This window comes from Canis lupus, chromosome 2 (genome assembly GCF_011100685.1).
Source record: "Canis lupus familiaris isolate Mischka breed German Shepherd chromosome 2, alternate assembly UU_Cfam_GSD_1.0, whole genome shotgun sequence".
NCBI classification, from domain to species: domain Eukaryota; kingdom Metazoa; phylum Chordata; class Mammalia; order Carnivora; family Canidae; genus Canis; species Canis lupus.
In genome coordinates, this window is record NC_049223.1 from 14,914,520 (window position 1) to 14,939,611 (window position 25,092).

Below are 25,092 nucleotides of genomic sequence, written 5' to 3' on the forward strand. Positions count from 1 at the left end.
AACATAATGGGCATCAGAAGAGGGGCAAATGTCTACCAATCCTGAAATCTTGTCTTTAGCAATCACCCTATGTGTCAGGTACAGGCTGTCCAGTGACCAGGACTGCGTTGAGATAACACAGCAATGTATGGAAGAAAATTTTAGCCTGCTACTGGTTCTCTGCTCTGCTTACACAGCCAGTTGCCTTTGGAGATGAAACATCTAAGCTTTAAGGCAAATCTGCAAGTTCAAGCATGATTAAAACCGAGTAAAACCTGGAAATGACAACTTTAATTATGAGGATGATGCATCAATTTTACCTTCAACAGTACTCAAATACGATTACAACAAATCAGCTTGCAGTACTTCCCTTCAAAGCTATTTCCACAAGTTCACAAACAAACCATCTTGTAACCTCATCCGAAGAAAGAAGAGGCCTTCCTGCAGGTAGCTGAGTTCTGGTCATGCTCCATCCAACACCACACAGCCACTTGGGGTGCCAGAACCTGTCTTTTCTGGTGCTGAACATTGATAAAACCAGGGAGATGGTGTCTTCTAAAATCTACTAAGCACTTTCAAAAAGATAATGGTGCCTGGTGCCCCTGGCCTGGAATGGTACTGCTTAATAAATCGTCACAGGCAGGGAAGGAGAAAGAAAATAACACTTTTCTCCCTCCTGAGCACCTGGTGCAATCCTTCTTGTCTTACCCGGGGGATAAAAGGGGATAGTGCATGGACAGTTCGAAGGGGGTGGTAGTGATTCAAGCTACATTTCTTTTTTAGGATAAGGAGTAGACAAGTGAGAGTTGACTAAAGCAGGCAATAGTAAAAGGGTTGTCAGCTTCTTTGTTTTCCTTCTACTCCACTTTTGCTAATGATTATAAATAAGCAGAGCAATCTCTCGTAGACGTGTCACTATCGTATGTAACTGGTTCTCAAATTATTACTGAAGGAACATCCATGGTTTTCCCTTTTGAAAACATTTTGAACGATAGCCGAGTTAGAGAAATACTGAACTGTTGAATATGATGAGCCTGATTTTACCGCTAAGAACATCCCACCTTGGATTGAAGCAGGTCTTCCTTTTACCCCCTAGTGGTCCACTGGGGAACTCTCCCTTGAAGTGGGAGGATAATTTAGTCAAATAGCCCCTAGTGGCCGGAAGGAGTTACTGCAATTTGCTAAAATGCATCCATTATTGGCCAAACTCAGTAATAGACTCTCAGTACATATTTAGTAAGGGTAATGAGCCTTTTACACCACCACCACCACCACAACAACAACAATAACAAATGTACCTGGAATTAGTACATTGCATTGATTTAGCAGTATCACTAGGAGGAACCCTTGGTTTTTAATAGCAGTTAGAAAGCCATTCCTTACTGAACTTGAGTAACTTCACGTTTAAAAAAACAGAAATTAATTTTGAAGAGACAGTTATCAAAATAACAAATTTGCATTCTTGCTTGATCTAGAAAGATTTTAGGGCCATTTTAGAAATGTAAGTTATAGAAAGATATATGAAGGTGTAGAAAAACAGGAGGATATAAATTAAAGAATTAAAGCTCTGAATGAGGTTAATCTCTCTCTCTCTCTCTCTCTCTCTCTCTCTCTCTCTCTCTTTCTCTCATTTGAGGATGAAATGGTAAGGCAAACTGGTGTCTTGTCATTTCCATTTTCTCCCACTAACCACTCTCTTCCAAATTTTCATGTATCAGCACACAGCACGTCAGATGTGAGGCCAATAGTCTAGTGTGTTTAGGCATAAACCTTGGAGGCTGTAACAGTCTGAAGCGGGTTCTCTCTGACTGGGGGTCTGTCCTCAGAACCGTACCTTCCACCCATCTCTACCAGGAGAGGCAGAGTCATTTGGATCTCAAAGCATTTGGGAAGAGTTAGCTTTCTCTTATTAACTTGCTGTGAATAAGTAATAGTTTTTGAAACAAGCATGTTTTTTAGAAGGTGGTCAAACTAATGAACTTTGCTGCTCCTATTTCACTGAACAGAATGACAGACTGGCTAAAACAACAAACAAACAAGCAAAAATGGTACTAATATGCCAAGCTAGGTCACATGGTGTATATAAAAAACTTTGGTCCAGTATCTAAAAACATTATCTCTCTGTTAGAATTCAAACCCGGTGTCTCTCTGAGTCCATCTGAAAGGCAGACAAAATCAATTAGCAACCCTTTCACCCTCTGGCAAAAGAAGGAATTTCTACAAGAATGCCTTCCAGAAGCTCTCGATTGTTTGGCTATTGGCTGTTTGGCTGATGTGAAGGCAGAGACACAACTTTTGGGCTTCCCCAGGGGACAGGAACTGGCTCCATCCTGTCTCTCCTCTACCTTTGTCGGCTCAGCTCTCAACCCCCAAGGGGAGGACCACGGCATGTCCCAATTTGGGGTCAGCTGTCAGGAGACAGATCTGTTTAATATTTAGCTTTGAAGGGAATTGGCTGAATCAAAGATGAAAGGGATCAGCTCCAAGTGATGGAGAAAAACAAAAACAAGTCTCAATTGTTTCAATATTTCCCTAGAAAAATAAGAAGATAATGTCAATGCAGGTGAGGGGGAGGGAGAAAGAAAGGGATGGGAGGGAAGGAGAGAGAGAGACAGAGAAAGAGAGTGGCTAGGGAGGGAGGAAGGAAGGAATGAAGGAAGAAAGGCAGCAGGAAAAGGAGGAAGAAAAAGAGAGAGAGAGAAGCAGAGAGAGACAGGAAAAGAGAGGTCTCTGAACGTTCCAAATCCTCAGCACGCTATCGGCCAGCCCGGTCTAGATGCAGACATACCAGCCAGAGATACAAGTAACACTCCACTCTCAATGACAGTTGTCCGACAGAGCTTCTCAACTCTAATATGCATACCAACCACCTGGAACTCTTGTTAAAAAGGCAGATTTTGATTCAGTGGGTCTGGGATGGCACCCGCAATTCTGCATTTCTAGCGTGACCCAAGGTGCTCCTGAAGCCCTGTCCCCAGGAAACATCGTACTAAAGTACAATGAAATTGTGAATTTTGGCTTCTGACTCTTCAGAATGAACTGCATTCCTCAACTTACACCCCTTTCTTTCTTACGCTACACATCCCATAGTTCCCTGGGCCAGAAGGCCACCTCTACCAACTCCGGAAGCTTCTTGATCATGAAGCCAGGCTAGGTTTCTTCCCACTCTACTTATTCTTTGGGCACACAATGTAGGTTCCTGGATCACCTAGCCTAATGTCTTCATTCAGTTTACCAATTAAAAGTTAAATGACATAAGTAACACTTTACTACATTCTTGATGTAAATACAACTTCTTTATTTTGTATTTGCTATATTTTGTCTTGTTTTATAATTATGCACAATCTGACTTCTTTGCCCCAGAAGAATGCCAGATTTCAGGGGATAGGACCTCCGGCTGTGCATGTCTGCAGCCCATGCGAGGTCCAGCTCAGAGCCATGTACATGGTGGCTCCTGGCTAGAGAGCCACTGATAGGACTTGACTGGAGTACCGTGACATGCCAGGGTGCTTCAAGCCTCCTCTAGCTCTCCGCCCACACTTTGACACAGATGAGGTATGATTAAGATAAACATTGAGAGAAGACCTGAAAGGAACACAAAGGAAAGAACTTTTCACACAGGGGTGGCTATGGTAAGTAGTCTTGAAAATGGCCCCAGTGATCCCAGCCCTCTGGTATGCATACCTTGTGTGGTTGGATAAACACAGCCCACACTGTTCCAGGGTTGTTCAGTGACACAAATACAATACTGTAGTGAGGGTGGCATGTCACATCCAAGATTAGGTTATAAAAATACTTCTGTTTCCTTCTAACTTTCTTGCTGTCTCACTCCTGAGCTGCTTGCTCTAGGAGAGCAAGCTGCCATATTGTGAGTAGCCCTATGGAGAGGTCCACTCGCTGAAAAATCAGAGCTTCTGGCTAACAACCAATGAGGCCTCGAGGCCTCCTGCCACCAACCATGTGCATGATCTTGGAAGAAGATCCTCCTAGGTCATGCTCTTAGATGACACTGTAACCCTAGCCAATGGTTTAACGGAGACCTCTTACTAGACCTTGGGCCAGCTAAGCCTATCTTTAATTCATTGACCACCCTCACCTCCCCCCCAGAAACATAGGATAATAAGTATTTGTTGTTTTAAGCTGCTAAGTTTGGGGGGCAATTTTCTATGCAGCAATAGGGAATGAGTACAATATCTTGCAGGTATTTTGAGATAGTGGGAAAAAGAGAGGACTCATGTTTACAAAGCAGTCTGTACCTATCACAGAGACATCTGCTAGGTGGTGGAAGTTTATATGACTGTGATGGGAGGAGGGTCACCTGCCCTCCTTGATCCTTCTAATTTTACCTGCTGTCTCCTTGAACAATGGCCCGTCTCCTGGCACCTCATCCCTATGACATTTTAGTGCCCAGGGAGATCTTACCATATTCGATGTGCAGTGCCAGATTTTCTGATTCTCAGCTCTGCAATTCCACGGGTCATTTGCCTGGTAAACAACCATGCAGCTAGAATAATAGGAAGAAGTACCATTTGTATGTCTGATTATTTATTTTCCACATGTTTATTTGGAAATTACTGAGTCTTTGGAGAGAACTGAGGTAATTGGCTAGGGCCATTCACTAAGGGAAAGAGAGATTTGAAAGAGAACCAGGTAACTTGCCTCTGAAATCTGACTTGGAAATGATAAAAATAAGTGATTTATGGTAAGAGCAAATATTATTCTTATGTCTTAGTTATGTATTGAAATTAGCTGAGAATACCAGGAAAATTAAAAATGAAATTCATTTTTTCATTCCAAAAAATGTTATCACTTGGGTACTTACTAATTTATTTATTTATTTTTTTAAAAATATTTATTTATTTATGATAGACATAGAGAGAGAGAGAGGCAGAGACACAGGAGGAGGGAGAAGCAGGCTCCATGCTGGGAGCCTGACGTGGGACTCTATCCTGGGACTCCAGGATCACTCCCTGGGCCAAAGGCAGGCGCCAAACCACTGAGCCACCCAGGGATCCCCGGGTACTTACTAATTTAAATTGCCCCAGCTGGGATATGTGAAATTTGGGGCAATTTTCCTACATGTCTAAAGGAATTCTGGACTGCCTATGTCCTCCATGTTCATTCCATTCACTCTTACCTCTTTCCTCAAACCAACACTTACACAGCATCTATAGTAAGTCAGGTGATTTTCTGAATGCTTTACCTTTAATAATATTTAATGCTCATTAAAATTCTATGAGATTGATACAATCATTATTCCCCATTGTACACACACAGAAACTGCAGCTCAAAGAGGCTAATTAACTCATCTCCTTTTCAGTGATCTATTGCTAGGTAATAAACCTCCTTGATTTAGTGGCTTGCAACAATAACAATTGCTGATTTTTTTCACCAATCTACCATTTTTCAAGGATGGGCAGGAAGGACTTATCCTTGCTCTACATGCTATCGAGTAGGACAGCTCAGCTGGGGGGCTGAGGGATCCACTTTCAAGATGACTCACATGGCTGGCAAGTCACTGGGGAGATCGGCCAGGTCTGTGAGCCAAGGTGTTAGCCTTTCCATGGGTTACTCAGGGCTCTTCTGTGTCAGCCTGTCCATGGGTTACTTGGGCTTCCTCATAATATGATAGCTGGATTCCCAGAGTGAGTGACTCCAGAGGGCCGGGTAAAAACACACAAGATTGACATGAGTTTGTCTCAGAAGTCACAAAGCATTACTTTGGCTAGATTCAGTTGGCTGAATTCAAGAGGAGGAGAAACAGCCTCCATCTCTTGATGGGGAAGTGTCAGTGTTTTAATGATTCTGGCACAGCATGTGAGATGGGAGATATGGTTGTGGCCATCTTTGGAAAATACTGTCTGCCACACACTGCAAATTGGGATAGAGTGTGTCCAAACCCAAGCCGTCCAGCTTCAGAGGCCATGCTCCTGAACACACTGTCAGCCTGGCTTCCTTCTTCTCCTTTGAGCTCTCTCCCATGGAAAAAAGAGCAGATATTCACTATTTCTCTTGTCCATAGCAGAAGGCTTTTCTATATTTTGAACTCTGAGATAGCAGTTAGTGGCTTTTTCTCATTCACTTTTTTTTTTAGAAGATTTTATTTATTTATTCATGAGAGGGAGACAGAGAGGCAGAGACACAGGCAGAGGGAGAAGCAGGCTCCATGCAGGGAGCCTGACATGGGACTCAATCCCAGGTCTCCAGGATCACACCCTGGGCTGAAGGTGGCGCTAAACTGCTGAGCCACCCGGGCTGCCCTCTTATCACTTCTAAAAGTCAATCAAGTGCAATTTTTCAAAGTGCTTTTGAAAATATAAACTGAGAGTGGGCTTCTCAGTAGCATTCAACACCGTTACCCGAGGAGCCTGTGGAAAAGGTAGGTTGCTGATTCCTCTGCAAAGATTCTAATTCATTAGATTTGACCATAGGGCCCTGGAAATCTTCATTTTCATCAGTGCCCTGAGATATTAGGATGCAGATGCTAAGTATCACACATTGACAAATGACTTAGGCATTTTCATTCTTTTTGGTAGCCAGTATCTTGAAACTTCCTTCCTGTGCTTGGGAATTCCCGATGCTATGAGTCAGTGCCTCCCAGACGTGCTCCTTCAGTCTTCTGTGCAGGCAGAAACATGCTTTTCAGCCTCTTTGGCAGCTAGGGCACAGGGGATGTGAGCTAGACTCAACCAACCAGATGCTATCACTTAAGACTATATCAGAAAGAAATGCTGTCCAGAACCCAGACAGCTTCAGGTTTAGAGGCAGCATTTCTACTGTAGAGGCCAGAACCTAATAACAAAGGGACAACTTACAGGGTCCATACCTTGGACTTCTTTTAGTGTTATGCATTTAAAAATTTTTTTTGTTTTATTATGGTAAGAACACTTAATGTAAAACCTACCCTCTTAATATTTTAAGTGTGCAATACACTATCATTATCCAGAGGTACAATGTCCTCCAGACATCTAGAACTTATCATCTTGCTTACCTGAAACTCAATGCCCTTTCATGAGAGAGCCATTGCATTTTTCACTCAGTGGTTCAAGTGTAGAACACTGTTCCTGGGTTCATTGCCTCCAAGACTGTTGCTCTGGCCCTTTCAGAGAATCCGTGCACTGTTCAATATTTTACAATAAATTCTGTGTCCACTTAAACTTACTGGAGACAGTTTCTATTGTTTGCAACTGGAGAAGCCTGACATGGTATCAAGCATGTCATGCCTTGAGGTCTTTCTCAGTATCGTTATTCCTAACAGAGAGCAAATACATTTAATTGATATAATGCTCTGCTTTGGACTTGATTTATGCCAATTGCTCTATATTGGTGTATATATAGGTATGTTTAGCTGCAGAGATGTTATACTCATGCTGATTTGGGGGGGGGGGGGCTATAAATTTCTAACATAGAGCTCTAATCTCTTCGGCTGGTTTGGAAAATCCCTGACCATTCCACCATATATAAGTAGGTCATTTATTACAAAACAAACATCACTGTTTTAATCAGGCCTCAGTATAACATAAGGATTTGGGAAACCCAATTAAGTAGTTGATTAACAACAAACATTACTAGATGTAACAAACTCCACAATAATAAAAATACTTGAAACACCACTGCAGAGTTCATTGTAATGTGATTTGACTTTTAACACAATGTGAGCCAGTCCTTTCATAGAGGCAAAGAAAGGAAGGAACAGAGAGATGCAGCAAGCTAAAGCAAAAGGAAGCCTATTTGTTTACAAGTAACCAGATTAATCACAGTCGTTTGAGGGAAGGCTCCCTTGGAGTCTGTCTGTATTTAGGCATAAGCTCATGTTAGAGTATATGAATCATAGAGACCCTTCACAGACTCAGAACAATGAATTGATGTTTCAAGTGTTGCTAATTTGGGGATACAGGAGCAAGAATTGTTTTCTAATGGTGTATTACATGTACAAGCTAAGGTAAGGTAATTTATTAAATAGTAAAATATAGATAGGTTGAAAACAGGAATAAAAATAAGCTTTTGCTTCTTACGGTGGCTATCTTTTCACTTATTGCTCTGAAGTCTTGTTTTTTTATATTTTTTTCTATGTATTGGTGTACCCATATTTTTTACATAGACATGCTGTGTTCAGGTAAAATAACATAAACACCTAGGGCATTAACACAGGTTATTATTTTAAAACTCCAGTAATCCACAGGGACAGCATAACAAAATAAACCAGAGCCAGCGCAAATTGCAAAGATGGTGTGCTGGTTATTAAAATATTGTCTGTCAAGTTTAAACCCATCCTTTTATAATTGTCTTTGTGATGCTGGGGCAGGATTTCTCCTTTGCCGGCAGGTTCTACGTGAGGGTCTGCCAGTTGGGGGCAGTAGAGAGAGGCTGTAAGGTGAGATGAGAGAGAAGAGCCTGGTTCGTTTCTGTCTGTGTCTTTCCCTGGACAGAAGATTTTTCTGCAGCAGCCACTGATTGCAGTTGGCAGCTTTTCCAACACCCCGAGAACTAGCCTGACTGTGTCCCCTCAGTAACACCTGACTATCCAATCCTCAAAGGCTCAGTTCCAGCCCTGGGGACTCTCCTCAAAGTTCCTGAGACACCAGCACCAGCAGCTCCCCTACTCAGAGGTCTAAATTTTGTCTTCACAGACAAATGAAGGATAAGACAGAAGCTTCATGGGGCTGGAAGAACAAAAAATAGGTGTCTGAGGCTCACCATGTGTGGGATGCTCTGGCAAACCATTAAGTCTTCTTCCAAGATTCTATGCTTTAGTAATTTCATCCTTTTTTCATTGATCCTCCAGCTCTAGGGGAGATAGCAGCAACAACGCAGTTAATACTTCAGAGCTCCTTTTCTGCCTTTAGAATTCCCCTGGCCAACAATTACTCACACTAAATTTTCTCTTCTGAAAAGCTGGAATGGTTGCTACTGTCTGAGTGGATCTTGATGACACAGATGGGCTTCAGGCTTCCTCCATCCTCAGATAAAAGAATGATGAAATCAGTCACTAGCTGAAATATCAGGAAACATTTTCCTAAAAAACATACTAGGATTAGAATAAAGCAAACATGTTTGATATTTTTCGTCAGTTTAAACTCCCACAAGTTTAAAGAACTCGGTTCTTAATGTATCATACTTTTCTCTTTGGAAAGTTCTAAGCCAAGAAATAATAAAATCTTGGACTTTGAAGGAGCACTAAAGATCACCTAACTGAATTTCCTGATGTAAAAGAGAAATAGAATCCAGAAAGCTAAGGTTATTTGCCAAAATTCATACTGTTTATTAGCAGTAAAGACAAGGCTTGTGTAGACATCTTTCAGCCATACCATTTCCAGAACCCCTGAATAGTGTCTCAGTGGAAGGTGTGGCAAATAATAGTATTCTTGGGTCAATTTGAACAAATTCTCTGCTGAAGACAATCAGAAAACCTGAAAAACTATTTTTTTTAAAAAAGTATTCTTGAAGGTATCAAAAAGTTAACCAAAATAAGATTTAATCAAACCAAATGAAGGATAAGACAGAAGCTTCATGGGGCTGGAAGAACAAAAAATAGGTGTCTGAGGCTCACCATGTGTGGGATGCTCTGGCAAACCATTAAGTCTTGGAGACCCAGAAGGAAGAAATACTGAAAAACAGTAAGTCCTCAAGTGGATTGTAGCACAGATTCAAATAATCTGGGTGGTACAGAAAATCCTAGTCCTTGAAATTGAATTAAGATGATCCAAGAGCACTAGTGTACCCAGATACCTGGAAAAAGAATAAACTTTGCTGGAAGAAAAGATCTCATATAATTTTTATGTTTTTTCAAATACAATGTCAAGTACAAAAATTAAAGATATCAAGGCACAAAAAACAGATGACAAAACATAAATGAAAACTGCAAGAAACAGTGGAAAGCAGACATGAATGCAGAGGAACTCCAGATGGTACAATTACCAGAAATATTCTTTAAGGTAACTTTCTTTCTATGTTCAAGAGGGGGGAAAAGGGCTGAAACCTCAAAAACTTTAGAAAAAAATTGGAAATTATTAAAATGATAAAAAGATTTGAAAAAGAAGCAAATAGAAATTCTAGAACTGAAAAATATAAAGCCAAAATTATGAGCTCACCAAATGGGTATAGAGCAGTTTAGACATAGCTGAAGAGGATATCAGTGAAGTGGAAGGTAAACCAGAAGAAAATATTATAGAATGAAGAACAGAGAGTCAAATGGATAGAAAATATAGAAGTGAAGATTAGAAAAAAAAAAAAAAAAAAGTCCCAAATAGAAGATTCAAGATTCAGTAAGCAATGGAAAACAATGAGCATAATAGATATGTGGGCAAACCTAAAATACAATTGGCTGTGCAAAACAATACTATTAAGTTTGGTACTCTCTAAAATATGCATAGAAACTCCCACTTCCTTCCTCTCTAAGAAGAAGAGAAGAAGAAGGAGGAGGAGGAGGAGGAGGAGGAGGAGGGGAAACTGAAGAAGGACAGTGAGGGGGAAAGAAAGGGGGAGGAGAGGAAGAAGGCAGAGGGAGGAGGAAGTATGGTTCAATCAGACATTCCATGAGGTGCTGTCTTCCATAGCGAGAGCTTATGCCTTTCCTTTTTTATCTTGCAGTCCCTCTTCAGAAGAATTTGAGATTGGATTTTGTAAAATTTGGGAAATACACAGAAAGGCAAAGAGTAAAGATGCAGATCTTCCTATATTCCTTGAGAATAATAGACTCATTTTTATGAAGTGCTTACTATGTCCCAGGAACTGCTGTGCTTCCCAAATATTAGCTCATTTAGCTCTCATAACACTGTGATGAAGTAGGACCTGTTTTTGTGGTCTATACCATAAATGGAGAAGGCAAATAAAGAGTTAGGAAATCACCAAAGGGACTGTGCTAGAGTAGGGGGGTGAGGGGCTAGAATTTGAGGCACCTTATACTGGTTCTTCTCACAAATCCCTTTCCAGCCACACACCTGTGGCCCCTGCCCCCAGTCCTCTGCTACACACACACACACACACACACACACACACACACACAGTTTCTCACCTCAGGCTGGAGAGTTCTATCATGTCTCCTAAAAAACAATTCTTGTGTGGGTTTTCAGCTGCCATGTATTCTGATCACATGACTTTTTACATCAGAGAATTCTGTGTGGATCGCTAACATAGGGTAGTGGGGTGTTGCCTGCATTCATTTGGTTGATGGTTGTCAGGGAAAAGGCAGAGAAATGAATTCTAAGGCCTCTGAGAGAAGCCATGGTGCTCAGAGTGTCATTCCTCTTATGTTAGGTATGTGGGACCTCAGCAACAGAATGGAGTCGTTGTGTTCAACGACTTTCTGTGTTCTCTCAGAAAGAGATCAAGTTCCATATGTTTTTGTAGTAGAGGATGAAGTGTGCTCATTTTTACTAAGTACATAGGTTACTCCCTGGAGTTAATTCTGGGGGCCCCTCCTTAGAGACAAGACCTGGGTTGGTCATGTGTTCTTTCCTCTGTTTTGCATGCAAATGTCTAGAGAACAAGATGCATGACTTGGTATAATATTAGGAGCTGTTTATTCACACATTTGATAAGTTTATATCTGAATTGAATTGAGCATTATTGAAAATTGGATGAAAGGAGGAAGGAATAGTATATAAAAGGTGACCATTTGGTGGAAGCCCCTTTCTTGTTTCCATCATTTAATTTGGTTGCTTGATATGTATGTGGTTTTGCTTGAAGTTATACAGTTGCTCCATTTTGCTCCTCACCACTCAGAAACTTCCTGATGCCTCCCTGAGGAAGGTTCTGTTTTACTTGGAGAGGGACTCATGCTGTCCAGGGTGTAGCTGGCCCCTGTCTCTCAGTGTTCTTGCGAAATCTAAGGCCTCAAAGAGATAGGTGAAGCTTTTAGAGTGAGGGCTGCTGATGAAAAATTTTTATTTGTTGGAAATTTTAAGGTGCATTTTATTATGAATGAACATCTAGAAAGCCCTTTCTCCAGAGAGCTGCATGGTTGTTCCTCTGTATTATGTCTTTATCAAATGCCACCTTCTCTGTGAGGCCTGCCCCAACTATCATATTTAATAAAATTGTAAGCCTTCTTCTGCTTCTAGAATTCTCTACATCTCACTATGTTTCTGTTTTCTTCACCAACCTATTACTGCATGTCATAGGAAGTATCATAACTGACTTTTTTTTTTTTTATTCTTCCCTCCTGCCTCCATGAGGGAAAAACTTTTGTCTTGTTCACTGTTGCATCCTCATGATACAGAACAGTGCCTGGAGCTTAGTAGACATTCAATAACTATTTTTTGAATGAATTATTGTATACTGTTCAGAACTGACCCAATATTATTCTAGTGATACCCACATATACATATACATTTTGAAGTACAAGAGTATTTATACCTTAGCATAATCTGCTTTCTACATAGTTGTTTTTGGTCCTCTGACAACACTGAAATACTAAGGGTTATATTTGTAGCTACTGAGCATCATCTAGGGTCATCTTACCTTCTTGAAGCAAGTTGACCCCTCATGGCCATGAGCGCTAAGTGAAATGTATTCACTGTCCCTTGATCTTTCATCCAACAACCTGTTTTTGCCTCCTTGACACGTGAAGTCCTTGACTTCTTACCTTCTTCACCACGACAACATTTTAGAGAGAGGCAGAGAAGCTAGGTGTGGTGGTGGTGGTAGGCGGGGAGGGGGGCATAGCCAGCTCTCAGTGCAGAACATGTGACCAGAGTTGAACCTGAAAGCAGCTCAGGAAGCAGGAACGACTGGGATGATGCCAGAAACTCTGTGTGAGACTGGACTTCAGTCCAAATGCCCTCCAGACTAGTCTGACCACAATTTGAGCAGAGGCTTTGAGGATCCACTTCTGTATTCACAGATCAGTCTTGTTTATAAGGCTGTTCACAGTTGAACAAAAGTCGTTCTGCCCCTAGAGAGGAGCGCTGGGCATGAACAACCAAGTTTGGCAGTGGGTGCCTCCCAGAGCGATAAATGTCTGAAACACAAACAAATGACAGCAATAAAACATGCAGCTCTCTTTTGGGAAAGAGCCAAGAGAGCCAAAGAACAATTTTAGACCTGGTCAGTTATCTGCAGGGCTCAATTTTGACCCGAAAGAGGCATCAGTCCTTCAGCTGTTACCCTACCTTTCTCTGCAAAACGTCACCTCGTGAGCACAGAAATGGACCCTCCAGTTTCAAACAAAGCTCCTGAGGAGACATCATCCCAATCCCCTCTACATATTTTCCCACTGATCCTAGAAACCGCACATCAAGTCCAATTGTGGCAAATATATTTACTCCCACTGCTGTGGGTTCCCTGCGTATCTGGGGGGCTCATTGTCAAAACATCCTCACAGGCCATCAGCACAGGGCTATCTGGAGACTCAGGGGCATGCACTTGGTCTGGAGTTCATGGTTCAGGAGGCAGAACTGATTCACTGCCATAAGAAAGTGGCTCAAATCCAACAGGGATGCAATAAGTATGGATATTTTCAGCCCTTCTTCATGCTTGAGCAAATGCTCTGGTTGCCCGTTATCTTCCTCTTTGTTCGCCCTCATTGTCCTGACAACCCCACAATAGAAACTACATGCCCTTCAGATCTGATCAGGGTTTAATAAGCCCACCCTCCTCTGCTGGACCCTAGGAAAGTATATACACTGAGACTGAGAACCTGCCTGTGAAGCTCTGTGATAGAAGGGAGTTAAAAAAAAAAAAAAAAAAAAAAAAGCCATTTTGCTTATTATCTGCTTTTGCTCCTGTTTCTCCAGCCACCCTCAGGGCAATCTCAGCCCAAATCTGGCTTTAGAGATACTTGAACCAGGCTCCATTTCCTCCTGGTGACACATTCCTGAGGGCCCTGCCCTCTTGGCCTACAAATCCTGGAGGGGCTGTGGCATCTCTCATCTAGGCCAGATGATTTCAGGGGCCAAAGATTTACTCCGAATCAGATCTTCATGGGTGTTCCTTCCCTCTTTCTCCCTCTTTCCTTTATGGCTGTCTTTTTCCAGGCACACACAGAGAGAGAGAAAAAAAATAGTTTAAGAATATTGTAAAATATCATAGTCAACATTTGTTTCTCCATGCCCCCACATTCTTTTCCACTGTCTCTGTCCTTCCTTCTATGGGCTTGTTCCTACATGGGTCTGCATTTGCCCCAAGCACAGTGAATAGTCTGTGCTCTTGGAAGTGTCCATTCTTCATGACATAACCCTGACCCCACAGCTCTTGAATATCAGTCCGCTCTCCTCACCTATAGAGCCCTTTGAACTTCTCCTTGGTCTAGATCACATCCTTCCTCATAACTTTGTGATTCTGGACACGTGCCTTATCTCCTTTTCTAAATTATAAATTCCTTGATGGTAGGAATAGGATTTTCTTTATCTATGAGTCTCCCAAGTACCTAGTAAAATGCCTTGCTCAGTAAATGGCTTTACTGAACAACTGAATAAGGATCTGTACTGAGAAAGGATCTGCTCTCTTCTTTCTTCCTCCTTTATTTACTCTTTCTGTTGTTCCTAGCACCTCTCCCACAGGGAGGAACAGGACATGAGATATGTGGAAGTTAAATATAAATGTATCAGCACCTCTGGGTAAATATTACTGGTCCTGGATATTGTGCCTGGTAGGTTCATCAATCTGATGTCAGTGCTGACCTTGCTGAGAGTAGCACATGGAGGCCTATGGGGCATCAGAGCTGGTTCGAATCCTGGCTCTCTGACTTGCTACCTACATGGCCTACATGGTAAAGGCTCCTCTCTAACCTCAGTTTTTCCATCTGTAAAATGGGTATACCAACATTTACCTGTGGACATGAAGATCAGCCTGAGAAATGTAAAGCACATAGCATGGTTCGTGGCACTAAGTATGCTCTACAAAATTTAAATATATTTTTAATTTACTTATTTTGCTATCTCCTTCCCCATGACCATGGGCAATTTTAGTGCTACCAAATGCCAGGAAAAAAAAAAAAAAAGAACAGAGATAGAGTTACAAAAAACTTGCTTGCCTCCATTTGGCCACTGACATCCAGATTCTGTTAATAGAAAGAAGATGTTGACTTATCCAAAAATTAGGCTTAACATTGCATTTCATAATTTCCAGATAGAATTTCATGATGGGGTCTTTTCAGCCACTAACAAGTGTTCAAAAATATTAAGTATTTTGAGGAGCTTCAAAGAAGAAATGGTTTTGAGGAGTTGATAGCATATTGCCAAAATGCCTTCTCACTTCCTGAGAAATTACGATCCAGTTCACAGACTTGCATTCAATGTCTCCTTTCCTTCAGCTGGTTTCATTATCACAGATCAGGGCTGGGCTCAGGGCTCTATTTCCCTTGGGTAGACTTCCTGTAGATATTCAGACCACTGGGTTTACATCATGCAAGGGAAATAAAGGCCAGACTCCTCCCCATCTCCCACCAGACAGCAAGAAGCGCCATGACACAGCAAGGGAGAATAATAAAGAAAGAGAAAAGAATAGAAGACAGGGACAAAGGGGTAATAAATGTGACTTCTTTGTTCAAACATCTATTAAATACCAGTTACTATGTGGTAGAACCTTTTCTGGGGAGCACCCAGGGAGATTTAAACAAACAAACAAACAAACAAACAAACAAACAAAAACATGAAGAGAGTTTGGTACCAAAGAAAGCCAAGGAAAGAAATCTTCCAAGCAGAAAGGACTGTTAATGATGTTGAATGCCAATGAGAAGACATGTCAGATGCAACCTGAAGTGGCCATTGGATTTGACAGTAAGACAGGCATTGCTCTCTCTGGAGAGAAGAGTTTCAGGAATCGAGACAAAACTGTGAGGACAAGGAACAGGTAGAAGATGAGGACATGGAGACACTCAGTTCAGACAACTCTAAGAATCTTGACTGAGGAGAAAATCAGGGGGAAAAAAGCCATTACTGCAAGGAAACACAGGGTCAGAGATGGGCTTGTGTGTTGCTCTTCAGGTGGGAGACATCTGAACATATATAAATGTGGATGAGAAAGCACCATGTGAATGGGAAATATTGCAAATCTAGGAAGAGGAAGGATGGGCTGAGGTTCCTACAAGTGGGGAGGGGTGGGATCTTGAGTAACTAGAGTAGGGATGGCCATGGTCAAGAGGAAGAAATTAACATCTTACGGAAACTTGAAAGAAGGAACAAGGACAGGCAGAGTGCAGGGAACTTATAGGTCAGAGACAGGGGGTGGGTTAGAGTTTGATGGAGCTCCTACCCAATGGCTTTTGTTGTCATCATGGTGAGGATCAAGTTCATTAGTTCAGAGGGTTGGGAGAGGTGGTAAATAGAGACTTAGGAAGAGAGGAAAGTTTTCCTGAGAGGAGAATGGCAGGGAGCTAGCTGGAGAAACAGAGGAAGGCTGCAAGACCAAACTGATGTCGGAGACCAAGAAAATACAGTTATGGGACTATCTCCAGCAGCATCCTCCAGTGCAGGGGCAGGATTCATCCAACAGTGGAGGCATGGGATTTGAGAAGGTGAATGGATCAATTCAGGGTTGGCATTTTATTGAGTGAATCTGACCCAAGTACAAGAGCAATAATGGACATTTTACAAAAGAATAGCAGGCCCAGAATAGCAAAGAGAGCAAGAAGAGGAAAGCCAAGGGAAGACAAAGTTTTTGCAATAGCTTGCCTCATTGTTCCATGATAATCTGACCCCCACTTTGCCTCCCAGAGGTAAAAAGTTTTCTGGAAAATCTGACCAGCAATCGAGACAGCTGCTTAGATTTCCTACCCACCTCTTCCAACCATCCCAGCAAACTGCCCACCAGGTCCATGGCACTGAGAGTAGAAGACTGTGCCAACTACTGGTCCAGATTCACAAACCCAGTGAGGTAAAGCTTGCATACTCTTTGGGCCTCTTCAGTACCATGTTCGAACCATAAGTCAAACAATCTCACTCTTGGGTTCAATTCACCATGACACCAAAAAACCCAGAGTGACCTGTTGCTAAGACATTTTTCTGTCAAAAACAGCTTTTCAACTTAAGGTATTCAACCTCACGGAAGCTTCATTTTTTTTTTCTTTTGCAAAATTTTTGAAGATAAGTTCTTGAGTTAGAAGAGAATGGCCATTCCAACTTTTAAGAAGACATACTGGGGACACCTGGGTGGCTCAGTGGTTGATTGTCTGCCTTTGGCTCAGGTCGAGGTCCTGGGGTTCTGGGATCCAGTCCCACATCGGGCTCCCCACAGAAAGCCTGCTTCTCCTTCTGCCTATGACTCTGCATCTGTCTGTGTCTCTCATGAATAAATAAATAAAATATTTAAAAAGAAAAGAAGAAGAAGAATACTCTTTGGATTGAGGAAAACCAGAGAGAATTAGCACAAGCTGAAAGAAAAACATGAATAAGAAAGATAAAGGCCATAGGAGGCAGGAAGAGTTATTTGGGGCCAAGCAGGTAGCACATAGAGATTGTCCCGACTTTGATAATTTAGTGTTTGTGTGGCGTGTGGATGAGGCCCCACAGGCCGGGGACAGCACTCCAGCTCTGCTGTTTGATCTTTGTCAGTAATGAGATGCCAGCAGCCCCTACTTCAAAGCCTTCCCTGATACAGATAATCTCCCGAAAGGCCCCAGAATCTCAAGTGATCTCTCAGACTAAAGTATGGAGGGCACACAGACAACGGAATAGATGATAGAAGAGGTACGGCTTGTTTGATATTTCCTCTTTGATTTCTTTTAAATGCCCCTGTTTTCAGTTTCCAAAGGGACTGTCTGTAGCTTCCACACCATTAACACCCAAGATTAGCATTGTCAGATTATGGGGAGGATCCGAGGGCACCCATAAATTTTATCTTTCTTTTTTTAAAATTTTATCCTGTCTGTGAAAATTCTGGCAGTCTAGATTCAGTGACAAATGTGGTGCAGAGTAACAGTATCCAGCCTGCTGTGGGGACAGGGTTTTCCTGACAAATCCATCTCCGCTCAGAGATTATACCCGGATTCTTTTGAGGTTTAATCTCTTCTCTGAAACAGTTGTGCACTCCAGGAGGGGGAGAGAGGTGGGAGGAAAGGCCACAGGCTATGAGAAACATGTTATAAAACAGCATGAGCATTAGTTTCTTGTATCCAATTATGCTTTGAGTTGAAAGCATATAATTTTCAAGGCATGTTGTACCAGGAAACGTATCTGGAGTATTTTATGTTGGACGACCTCACATTCTGAAAGCTAAACAGCAGGGCAAGGTCACTCCTTATGACCTGATCTTTTGTTATCCTCAGACGTGAAAAAAAAGAGTCGCATTTCAGTGCTCTAAGAAAACACCTGAGATTCAAAGGTTTAGAGGCAATCAGCTTAAATTAGCCTGCTTAAAGAAAGGAATAAATACTTGATACCCTGTTAAAATATGTAGAATTTACTGTAAAGGATTCTTCAAAAATAGAATACCAAGAAAGCTACACGCCCATGTGCTACATTGCAGTCTCTTCTGAGGATGGAATATGTCTCTATCGGGACAGGGACCACAGCCATATTCCCAGACAGCACGGAGCCTGGTCATTATGCTTGTTGACCAGTTGTCTGTTGAGACCATAATGGCAGGTGATTGAAATGCTCCCAGGTAACAAAGATGCACACTACCCAAGAGATCAGTCTTTGCTCTATCCAAAAGGTGGAAACTGTATTCAGAGCCCACAGTGTCCAGTGTTCACAACGTTTTAGTGACTTGACTGATAAGACCTCACTAGTATGGCAGACATTGCTGACACTCACCCACATCTTCCTCCTGGGCCCACAGCTGGACTACCCTTCCCAATCTCTTTGCATATAGGCAGGCCCCACGGCTTGTTCTCATCAATGGAAAGTGAACAAAAGGGATGAGGGACCCTTCTTGACTGAGGCAGCTTAAAAGCAAGTGCATCTTCTCCACTGTCTTCCCTTCCATATTGGAATACCACGGAGCTGAGGCCCTGTTGCAGGCGAAGCCATATGAGAAGCATGAATGACCGTATGGAGAAGAACCCCACTGAGGTGCACTGGACCGTGTTCTGAGCAAAAAATACAGCATTTACCACATTAGATTAGACCTTTGAGATGTGGGGAATTTGTTATAGCAGTCGGTTTACCCTGACTAATACAGATGGGAAGAGTCAGAGCTGTCATTTGAAGCCAGTTCTCTTTAAATCTGAATCTGAGTTTGCTGGAGTGGTGTGTTAAAAATACAAATGTAGAAACTCAATCAACCGGAACTCCTCCAGCAACCTCCCCCATGCTCTCTGAGCTGGGAGCCTCTTGTCCTTACCCCTGTTGCTTCCATGTATGTATTTTCTCTAGCAATTGTCACATAATAAGTCTAGAATAGATATTTTATCCATCTGTCAATCCAAAGCAGCATTGTACATCTAGCAATCCGTAGTTGCTCATTTAATATTCATTTATCCAAACAAAACAAAAAAGAATCTTTTTATTCCTTGCATTTTCAGACTCATGAGGTGACACAAAGTCAACCAAAATCAGACTGAACAAAAAACAAGACAAAAGAAAAAATAAAAAAGAAAGAAAACAAAACACTTTGTATTCAATTCCATGGTATGGAAAGTGTCAGTAAAATGCATTCATCTATAAGTGTACTGCCGTGAAGTGCAGTTAATTATTTCAGGAGGCTCAGAATATTACCAAACCCAGCTCTGTCCCAGCTATAGACTCTGGAGTTACCTGGCAGTGATGTGGAAAGTACAGGTGGGTACCCGGGCCTCACCTGAGTTAGAACCTCTCCAGAAGTACCTTAAATAAGCACCAACGTGATACAGAAGCCTGGTGCAGGCTATTGCTGTACAAGTAGAAGGAGGAAGAAATGTGTTCCATTTGCCCTGTCTCAATAGCAGAATTTGAGGACCTCGTCACAGAACCAAGAGGAGCAGTGTGTCTTCTCCCCAGCAGCTGCCCATGGGAAAAGACCCAGCTTGTCAACTCAGGCCTCTGGGAGTCCCGTCTCCTTCTCTGGCATCTAGAACTAAACACTGGTCCACAACGTGCTTCCCTCCCATCCTGCGAGATGTCTTACTCACTCAGGCTTTGTTTACAGAGCTCTGGGACTGTTGGTAAAGTGACATCGTGTGTGGGCACACTCCCGACAGCAGTGTGAGTTGTGTGATAGGCACACTGTGGCTTGAATGGCCTCTCATATGCGTCACAGAGCATCACAGTTGTTCTTTCTGCTGAACACAATATAAGGCAGCACAGGCTTTTGCAGAGCTCTGCTGCTGAGAATGTATGGCTTTGGTTTTAAATAAAGAATAAGAAAAGCTTGAGATCGATGTGCTTATTTAACAGCAATATCAGAAATGAAAAATAGGGCTTTTTTTCTATTTTCTTTGTCTGTGTTTTCCCTTGTCCCCACACTTCTCCCATAGACAAAGAGAGTTGATAGTCACTGTGCTCTGAGTATTGACAACAGATCTGCTTCTGGGTGTGATCCAGGGCATCACTAGGTTTCACGCACGACTAATGAGTTGAGGGACAGCCACATGATGGTGGTTCCCTGGAACTACTCTCCCCTGGTATCTGTCCAGTAGATGTGTTGGAGCTGGGCTCTCTCAGGGCTTTTTCATTCTTCAGACTCTGTGATTTTGTGAGAGGTGAGACATGTTTCCAAGCAGATTCTGTTTACCTGGTAGATAATCTACCTTCCCTGGATCCTGGACCTTCACACAAGGACAACACACACACAAAGGGGCAGTATCTAGAAGAAGGAACATATTTTAACCATTGATGCCAGTGTTTGGTACTCATGGGTGAAAGGAGCATGGTTAATTAAAATCTCTAGATGATTTAGTCACATACTCTTCTGCATTTCTATTTCATCTTTACTTTCACTACTCATGGGATTGTTCTAAGGATGAAATGAATTAATATATGTAAAGCAGTCTGAACAGTGCCTGGGACATGGTAAATACTAAATAAGTGTTTGCTATTAATGTTATTACTGGCTGTACACTGAATAGAGTAAAAATTGTGGAAGAGTTAATAGCTGCTTACATTTAATTTTGAAACACTTATGGTTATGTTTGTGAAGAGGTACTTCATGGGCAAACTTGCAAAGGTAGTAAAGATATTCTAGGATCTTCCCATTTCCCTTCATCTTCTGCTTTTTTGCCTCTTTATCCCTATCTGCAGTGTGCCTCTCCCTCCTCCTGAGGTCTCTTGGATGACTCTCCACTGCAGTGGCATCCATCCGGGAGACCTGTGATCCAAAATATCTCCTAATTCCAAGTAAACAGCAACAACATCTCCTCACTGAAGATGACTTCAGCTAGTTCTACAATCAATGCATAAACGCGCAAAGTTTTGCCTGCCTTATAGATTTAACATGTTGACCCTTCAGGGTGGGGCTGGGGTTGCAATGTTTTGCAACTTGCATAGTGAAAGAGGTATTCAATTTGATATCAAATCTCACTATTTTTTAATTCAAAAAATATTCACTGACTGCCTAGTATGTGTTTGCACTGTTCGGCACTAAGCGTAATGTAAAATCAGCCTTCCTGGAATTTGCATTCCGCAAGTGAGGCTGACAATACATACATACATACATACATACATACATACATATAATTTCAGTTAGTCATTTAGGGTTTTACATGCTGCTCTTGACCCAATCCTATTCTCTTTCCTGCAGCTTCTCAGACTGAAGGAGTTGGTCCTGAGTTGCTGTGGATAATTCAGTTGAGAATAGGCTGTGTGTTCAAAAAAATGGCTGGCCAGAGGGAGGAAAAGTGAAATGTTTTCTGCATCATAAACAGGTTGTCTAATTCTGATAGCCTTTGACCTTGCTCCTTCCTGCCGCTGGTCCTGTGGGAAGCTCCAAGCATACCAGATTCCTCACTTGCCAGTCGTACTGCAGCCTATAAAATATTTATACTGACTTTTCAAATATATACATTATTTACTTTAGATTCTATAAAATATTTACACGTCATGCTAGATATATGAAATATTTATCTTGCACCATGTTTTTCTTGCTAAAAGTCAGGAAGACTATTTGGATTGTTCTCAAAATCATGAGGAAGGATGGTGTTGAGAGAGTCAAGGGTGGGCACATTAGGGGACAGAAGCAATATCTCTCTACAGTCCAGGGAAGGTGCTCTTCAGGGAGAAGCAGGGTACTAAAGATGTGTCCAGGAGGAAAGTGCATACGTGGTGTCCTCCATAGGTTTCCTTACTGTTACGGACTGAGTTGTGTCCCCCACCAAAATTCATGTGTTGAAGCATTCACCCCCATACCTCCAAAGTGACTGTATTTGAAGATAGGGCCTTTAAAGAGGCAATTAAGTTAAAATGAGGCCATTAGGGTGGGCCCTCATCCAATCTAACTGGTGTCCTTATGAGAAGAAGAGATTAGGGCACACCGAAAAATACCAGGGACGCCTGCATGCAGAGCAAAGACCATAGGAGGACACAGCAGGAAGGTGAGCATCTGCAAGCCAAGGAGAGAGGCCTTAGAAGAAGCCATACTTGCCAACACCTTGATCTTGGAGTTCTGACTTCTGGAATTGTGAGAAAATAAATTTCTGTTGTTTAAACCAACCATGTATTTGTTTGTTATGGCAGTGCTAGCAAACTGATAACAGCTCTTGGTTCAAAATAGGTGCCGGATCAAGGCATCTCTGAGTTCAAACTGATAGAAACTCTTGCTCACTTCTGCAGTTGGAATCACTTCCTCAGCTGAAAATCAACTGGATTCATTCAATCAAGTAGCAAGACAAGGAGCTCAGGAGCACCTCAAATAGTGCATTCATAGTCTACAAAATGTATTAGAAAATTTTGGGTATTCTTCCCAGGTGTCCAGCCAAATCAGTATGCTGTTCCTTCTAGGGAGGGCCCACCCACATCTATTGTCCACCTTGCACAACACGTGAAGTTCAACCATGGTGGCTATGAAGTCTACTTGTTTTGAATTACATCTAACACTGGGATGTGAACCCTGCACAGAACTACTGGTCCATCTGATCCTGCACCTTCTCTTCTGCTTCCTGGGGAGCCTCATCTAAGCCTAAGCCTCTGTTCATTGCACTCGTACATTTAAATACTTCCCAAGTGGAACATGGACAGTTGCTCTCCAGATTGCTCTCAGTTGTCTTTCCCTCTGTGCATTGTGTCCCCTCCTCAAGCACAAGGACTTCTCCAAGCCTATTGACTTCTCAGGCTCCAGGAACAGGATCTCAGCTTCATAACTATTTCTCTACAGATGGAATGATGATAGCCAATGGTGGACACTGTTCAGTCAGTGCACAAATATGCTACTTTTTCAGAATCAGTTATACACCAGGCTTTAGAACCTTCTCCAATTATGTCTAGATGAGCATGAGGCCCTTACCTGGTGGGTACTATTGCTTTAATTGCCTTCTGTTGCATCTGAGGTTATGAGGGGAAATGCTGATGGAAGCCCATGTCAGTGAACACAGGTCAGTATCTCTATGGTTTTAATAACTTAAGTAGTAGTCATAGCCAGCTTTTTCTGTAAAGATATGTGCCCAAAGTCTTGGCATAAGCAAAGAGAGCTGTGTCAGCTTCCCTGCCCTCTGAGTTTGCTTTCTGTGTCAAGCCCACTCATAGGTCCAACCTATATTACTTGACTTTCCACCATGTGCCTGGCACTGTCCTTCTGGGAATGTGGCAGAGACCCACAGAGGTTTCCCTGACACAACAGGATAGGTACTGGGCAGGCCTACCCCAAAGTCAAGGGTAGAGCTCCTTTACTTTTCTCTCTTTTTTCTTTCTTTCTTTTTCTTTCTTTTTTTCTTTCTTTCTTTCTTTCTTTCTTTCTTTCTTTCTTTCTTTCTTTCTTTCTTTCTTTCTTTTTCTTTCTTTCTTCTTTCTTTCTTTCTTTCTTTCTTTCTTTCTTTCTTTCTTTCTTTCTTTCTTTCTTCTTTTTTTCCTGTCTTTTCCATTAGCAGTCTGTAAGTTCCTCTGTGGAAGATAAAGGCTCTGCTAGTTGTCTCACTATCTGGTAAAAACAACTCTCCTAGAAATCAAATAATCTGCCTGTTGTATTAATGACCAAATCTTTCTCATTTTCTCCACATTTAAAAGATTGGGATGGAAACTTGGGAAATTAGCAACTTTTTCCCAGAGAATTCAAGCCATCCTACACAGACAACCCATTCTTGGTGGCACTGCTAAATTGTGCTTGTCCAACCCAGGTCAGCTACAGTGTGAGACATGGAGAGGCCTGTGTGCCCTCCAGTGTCTCCTCACTGTGATGCTTAACCAGCTTTCCTTTCGTGAGCTCACAGGCCAAAGTAGAAGGATGTATCTGGGTGCAGCCAGCCTTGCCAGCCACCTTGAGCCCTGCTGGTGCTCAGATCCAGTAAAGGCCTTCATCAGTGCGTTGATTGGAAAGCAGAACTTGATTCCTCCCCTGGCTCTGGACTCCCGCCAAGACCTTCTGATCTGCTGAAGAATGGCTCCATTAATGGGTTACAGAGGCTGTCTGCCTTCAGCATGGGGGTGGGTGGGGATGGTGTCTGAGTCTTTCAGATTGGGGCTGGGATTGGAGAGAGGGAAGAACAAAAAAAAAAAAAAAAAGCAGATGCTGTCAAAATAGTTTATTGCCTTGATTCATTAGGTTCAGCAGCTGCCCCAAAGAAAACAGATTCCTAGAGAACTACTAGCCAGACAGCATTGCTCTTTCAAGGGAGCCTGATGGAGAGCAAAGATAAGGCTTTGCTTTTAAGGTATCATGCTTACCTTAACTGGATTCTTTTTAAAGACAGGCCTGTGTGTGTGTGTGTGTGTGTGTGTGTGTGTGTGTGTGTGTGTGAAAGAGAGAGAGAGAAGGAGAGAGAGAAGTGGGAAGGAGACAAGGATGTGACAATACCAGGAACACTGATGTACAATGCTTGGCTGGTGTATGCTCCTCTTTTCCCAAAGTAACACCACCAAGAACTCAGCTAGGGGTTGTGATTAAACAGAGCTTTTCTGTGTCAGTCTCATCCATGCTCAGCAATTTAATTCCAGAGATAAGGGTCAGGAGCACACAACACAAAGCTTCTGGAAACTGCCCAGACTTCACCCCTCCCCAGCTGCTCCCAGCCCAGCCTGGGGTTATTGGGGTATAGCATTCTGATTACAGGGTGAAAAGGGTTTAAATGTCCACTTAGGGGATGGGATGCCAACTAAATCAGCTGCTCTT

At 42.3% G+C, this 25,092-nt stretch overlaps 1 long non-coding RNA gene across 1 annotated transcript in view; it reads right to left on the reverse strand.

Moving 5' to 3' along the window:
• Window positions 1-3,307: 3,307 nt before the first annotated feature.
• Window positions 3,308-25,092, reverse strand: part of LOC111091390 — a 59,610-nt gene continuing 37,825 nt past the window's right edge. Inside the window, exons 2-7 of the long non-coding RNA XR_005355233.1 lie at window positions 12,442-12,940; window positions 9,530-9,708; window positions 8,852-8,995; window positions 8,677-8,766; window positions 4,402-4,483; window positions 3,308-3,564 (exon numbers count right to left, since the gene is read on the reverse strand). This is a non-coding gene — a long non-coding RNA (uncharacterized LOC111091390). The remainder of the gene's footprint in view (window positions 3,565-4,401; window positions 4,484-8,676; window positions 8,767-8,851; window positions 8,996-9,529; window positions 9,709-12,441; window positions 12,941-25,092) is intronic.